The 5,560-nt window shown below is 66.2% G+C and overlaps 1 long non-coding RNA gene across 1 annotated transcript; it reads left to right on the top strand.

Moving 5' to 3' along the window:
- Positions 1 to 266: 266 nt before the first annotated feature.
- On the top strand, positions 267 to 5,232 carry LOC306650091. The gene is made up of 3 exons (XR_013760802.1): positions 267 to 1,209; positions 4,083 to 4,305; positions 4,479 to 5,232. It is a non-coding gene; the product is annotated as an uncharacterized lncRNA (long non-coding RNA).
- The last annotated feature ends 328 nt before the right edge of the window (positions 5,233 to 5,560 follow it).

A 5,560-nucleotide genomic window follows, 5' to 3' on the forward strand; every position in this document is an offset into this window, starting at 1 on the left:
CACACGGCAGCCCTGCTCTGGGCTTGTGGGTGTGCACACACCTTGGCGGCTTCCGTGTAGGACAAGGAACTTGCTAGCAGGATACCTGGGGATGGAGGTGGCCGTTGGGGGCTCCGCTACCCCCTGTCCATCCCAAGATGCCAAGCCAAGGACTGGCCACTGGGGGCGGCAGGGTGGCAGTCCTCTGAGTCCTCTCACAGCACAGCCTCCCTCACAGACAGTTGAGGAGGCCCAGTGGGCTCGGCAGCCTTCCCCAGGACCCCCAGACGACACCCAGGCCTGCCACGCGCAGAACCCCCGACTGCTGATGCACTTGTCCCTGGGACGTGACAGGAAGGAGGCACAGCAGGACTTCAGATGCCACTGGGTGTCGGAATCACCTGGAGCCCCAGTCCCTCAGCCTGCTGATCCTCACTGAGGCCCGTGGAGAGGCAGTCGGAGCCAGTGTGCCTGGGTTAATTCCTGCCGGGCCCCTTGCCGGCGTGTGGCCTTGGCCAGGTCCCCTGTCTGAGCTCGGGTTTGCTCGTCAGTGAAGGGAGGACAGAGCCACCAGCCCAACCTCGGAGGTTAGGGCTGAGGACTTGCTCGGGGCAGGTGGCCCGCCGGAGCCCTTGGCCTGAGACCTGCTCAGCGTGGCTCCTCGCCCGCCTTCCAAGCACTGTGGTTTGAGTCCAGGTTCCCCTGCAGGTCCACGTGTCCAAGGCCTGGCCCCCAGCTCAGTGCAGCCTGCGAGAGGCAGGGCCACACAGGCATCTCCAGATCCCTGGGGCGCGTCTCCACGGGACAGCGCGCCCCACCCCTTCCCTGTCCTCTCCTGCTCTCTTTCCTGGCCACGGGGTGCGGGCTTTGCTGGCCACACGCTCCCTCCATGATGCACAGGCCAGAGCAGCAGGGCCCGTGGGCCGTGAAGGAACCCCAACAACTGTGAGCCCGCATCGACCTTTCGCTTCCAAGGCGGCTGTCTGGAGCACCTGTCACAGAACCAGAAAGCCGCTCAAACCCAGGACTCGCCGTGGCTGGCTGGGTGGCCAGGGCCAACCGCCCTGCCTCTTGAGTTCTCTGGTTCTTCTGGAGAATGCAGTGCCACTCGGTGTGGGACTCGAGGCTGCTGGGAGGCAGGACGCTGCCACCTGCCTCCCTGCCCCTGCCTCCCCGTGCTGGAAGTGACCTGTGATGGATCGGCTGCCGGCATTATTTCCGCAGGGCCCGGTGAGGTCACAGTCCAGGGACACCAGAGCTGGGGCCTGGCAGGGTCTCCCCTCCATCTTGAGGACCCTGGCAGGAGGGCCTGGGGAGGGCTGGGGGCCACGTCCCGCCAGCAACCTTAGTCCCCCACGGGAGGGGAAGACCACTTCCCGCCAGCCAACTCCTGGAAACCCCCTTCCCCTCCTGTCCTGCTTCCTGGTGGCACTTCAGGGTGATGGGAAAAAAAACCCTCACGGTCTGAAATGCTTTTCCCTGGAGGAGGACGGGTTCTGAATCACTGGACGCCTTGGACTTCCCAGAAATTCACTCGCGGGAGGGCAAAGCTGGCTGAGGGCCAGTCCCCTGCTTCAGCCCGCCGGGGGCTCCTGTGCCGCCTGCTCAGGGCTCCAGCACCTGGAGCCACCGCGGCACCCTGCTTGGGCCCCCAGGCCACCTGCCAGCCTCAGCCTGAGCGGCTGTGCTCACCGGCCACACTCCTGCCGCCTGAGCCCTCTTCGCCGTGGCTTGGACTGGCCTTTAAATGAGCGCGACGAAGGGAAGTGGGCGAGTGTCCCGGCGCCTGGCGAGGGAGCACCGCAGAGTGGCTTGCAGCGCAGGAGCTGTCCTGGGCGTGGGGTCCAGTGTGCACACTGCAGGCCCGCAGGGCCAGGGCCTGCCGGAGGCCGAGGGCGCGTCCATTCCAGGCCTCTCAGTCACTGGTGGCTCCAGCAACCCGGGGGGTCCTCGAGGGCGAGTCCCTCGGTCGCTGCCGGCACGGCTCAGGCCTCCCCCGGGTCTCTGGCTGGCCTCCCAGCCTGTCTCTCGGGCCCCCGGCCTCGGGCCTCGGCCAACCCTGACCCAGGAGGACCTCGCCTCAGGCTCCTTACCTTAGTGACATCCGTAAAGGCGCTAGCTCCAAGTAAAGTCAACTCAGGGGCCCCGCCCCGGCTGAGGATGAGGAAGCTCGTCCTCCAGCCATGACACTCGGCAGCCCTCACTGGAAGGCGCCCGCAAGGCCGCCGCAGCCCCGCGAATCCCGTGGTTCAGCTCGAACTGGGCTCCTCGTCAGCCACAGGCCCAGGCTGCCCTCTGGTAAGGGGAAGCTAAAGACCCGTCGGCACCTTCGCTCAGGATCCGGGGCCCCACACGTCCTCGGGGCCACCAGGCGGAAGGGGCCGCGGCGGCACACACAGGTCTCCGCGGGCCGTTACCGTGGGCCGCCCTCCAGCCCTCCGCCAGGCGGCCCTGGGTCTGCCGCCCCTGCTCCCCTGGCTGGGCACAGGCTCCGGAGCCTGCCAGGCTCCCAAAGCCTGAACTCCCCCCGGGCCTCTGCCCACGGCCTTGGCCTCAGCGCCGCTCGTGCTCACTCTGGTGTCCCGGAGCCTCACCACGACAAACCTTCACAGGGCCTGTCAGCAAGGGCAGGGGGTGAGGGCGCTCCTCTGCCCCTGCCGAGAATCCTGCCACCCCAGCCCCCCGGCTGCCTCATCTGAGACAGCTTCTGCTGGCGTCTCCACCCCCGAGAAGCCCATGCAGGACAGGGCGGATGGCAGCACAGGCCATGGCCAGCTGACCGGGTTCAAGTCCCACAGAGCTCCGGCCCCGTGGCCTTGAGCAGGTGACTGAACTTGACGAGGCTTGGTTTCCTCCTCTGCAGGATGAGAACCGGCTGGCAGTGTCCCTGGTGGTGTAGGGAAGAGGGGACAGGTCCACCGCGCACTCAGAGCCCCGCCTGGCCCTGGGGGCCTCAGCGGGGGGCCATCTGGAGTCACAGAAGGGCTTCAAAGAGGCCCTGAGCCCGGGGCTCCCTCAGAAACGGGGAGCCAGCATCTGGGGGCCGGACCGGCCCTGGGATGGGTCGAAGGTGCCCAGCGGATCCCGAGGGCAGCCGCGGTGGCTGAGTTGAGGTGCTGACTGGACCGGGCAGGGATTGCCCACGTAGCTGGCACAACGTTGTCCCGGGCATGGCTGGGAGGGCTTCTGGAGAGGAGGGGTGCTTGAACCCAGGGCCTGACTACAGTGGGACCAGCTGAGTCACCAAGGGCGCCACCAAAGCAAGCAGAGCTCTGGGGCGGTGACACGGGTGCCTGGTTCTCAGGCCTCTGCGTTGGACTGGAGTCGCACCCACCGCACGCTCTCCTGGCCTCCGGGTCACAGACAGAGGTCCTGGGACTGCTCGGCCTCCGTGATCGTGAGAACCGATTCCTATAATAAATCCCTAGCTAGTCTCTGCTGGGTCCGCTTCCCAGAACTCTCAGCGATACAGCAGCCCAGGGGAGAGGCAGCCCGGCCACCTCTGCAGCCCCTGGCCATGCCCCTACCCCTCACGCAGGGCTTGAGCCCACCGTCCTATCCTGGAAGACCCCCAGCTCTTCCCGCCCCAGGACCTTGGCACCTGCCTGCCGCCCCCTGGGGCCCCTCCCCGCTCCTCCTGGCCGCCCCTTTGATGCCACCTTCCAGAGGCTGTTCTGAAGTCCTCGGCCTGCTTTTCTCTGCCCCCGTGGCCACCCATTTCCTTCCTGGCATTGCTCAGACCTCAAAGGGCTTTTGTCTCTTTGATTGTTTGCCACATTCAAAGTCTCATTCAAAGTACCCTCGTTTCCACTTAAGGAACCGACCTCAGGGGAGAGGTTGGCTTTGTTGAGAGGTGGCCCAGGAAGCAGCGGTGAGGGCTGGGAGGGAGGGGCAGGAACCAGCTGAAGGTCTCCACTGGGCGCTGCTGCGGGCGCCCGGCGCTCACCCTCTGTGGATGCACGGGCAGGTCAGCCTCAGGACAGCCTGGGAAGGACGGTCGGGCACGTCTGTGTCGGCTCCTGTGTCCCGGAGCGCAGACAGCCTGCTTGCCCCAGCTGCCCGCCTGGGGCCCAGACAGCCCCTCAGCGAGCACCTTCCGACAGGCACGGGAGACTTCGCGGGTGGGGCCTGCAGGACCCAGACCTGTGCCCAGGGACCTGCCAGGAGGCCGCTGGAGGAGCTCCACCTGAGTCTGAGCTGGGGACACACTGAGGGTCTAGCAGCGGAGACACGCCAGACCCACAGGCAGAGAGCCGTCCAGAGGGCCCATTGCCACACGGGGCAGTTACCACCAGGCAAGTAGCCTGCGACAGACACGTCTCGGAGGTACAGCCAGACAGACTGGCCGTGGGAACGCAGGGGAGGCCGGCGCTTGGTCCCCCGCTGGGCCTGAGGCCTGGCCAAGTTTCAAACGAACCGTCCCGGCCCGGGTCCACCGAGCCGCTCACGCCTCTCCCCTCGGCATGTGCCATCTTTTTATTCTGCTCTCTTGCTTCCAGTGACTGCTGGAGGAGTGCGTCGTGCTTGGCAGCTTGGCAAAGTAGCGAGAAACCGTGTTTCCACCCTCTTCCCTGGGACAGCCCTGTTGACACCCGGCACTATTCCTTCCAGCCCTGTCTCTACGTGCTCTGGCCATTGAAGCAATGGACAGGCGGCGTTCCGGTTGATACGTAGCCTCCATCTCTAAGGAGCACGGGTCTGGGCGGGCCTGTCGCTCTGGTCAGCTGGGTCAGCCTGCAGGGGACACTGTGAGGAACAGCTCACTGTCACTGTTACAAACGCCTCCAGTAACCCTCCTCTCCAATCTGGGCTCCTTTGCCTCTCTGAGAGCCAGGCCAGGGCAGCAAGAGGCACACGGAGTCCCCCGTGCCATGCCCAGGGCCAGAGCAGAGTCCTCGGCCGCTCCAGGCACCCTGGGAGGCACCGTCGCCAGCCCAGCGGATTCCCAGGAACTACCTGGAGCTGGTCCCATCTCGGCCTCTTCCCTCGAAGCCACTTATCTCCCGTTTATCAGCTCCAGGCTTCTCCCGCCAGTCTGCCCGGGGTGGCTGCATGCCAGCCCTGCCTGGGGGCCTCAGTGGCAAGGAGAGGAGGTTTGGCTTCCCCTACGATCTGAACGCTTGTTCCACAAACACTGCTTGAGCACCTGCTGTGTGCAGGCACGGTCGGAAGTACAGGGGAGGCAGTGTTGCCTGAACCAGGCACACCTCCAGGCCCTGGAGTGGACCTGCGGGGAGGCCGGGCGTGGGGAAGTTCAGAACACCAACCTCCAGAGAACTGAGTATGCGGGGAGATCAAACCAGAGTCCTCAGGGAATGTCGGAGGGTGGCGTGTGCCGCTCTGTCCTCCACCGTCCAGACGAGGATGCCAGGCACAGGGCTAAGGGGACTGGCCCAGGGTCTTGGGGCTGGGAGGTGGGCTGGGAGGTGGGCTGGGAGGTGGGCTGGGACCCACCCCATGGGGCTGCACAGGCGCCCACCGCCCACGGCCCCCGTCCTCCGGCCCGCCCGCTGTCCTCCCTCTTGCCCAGCAGGAGAACCCTGGCATCAGCCTGGGCTGGCGGGCGGGCTCCTCGGCAGGT

Source organism: Sciurus vulgaris, assembly GCF_902686455.1.
Source record: "Sciurus vulgaris genome assembly, chromosome: 18".
Taxonomy (NCBI): Eukaryota; Metazoa; Chordata; class Mammalia; order Rodentia; family Sciuridae; genus Sciurus; species Sciurus vulgaris.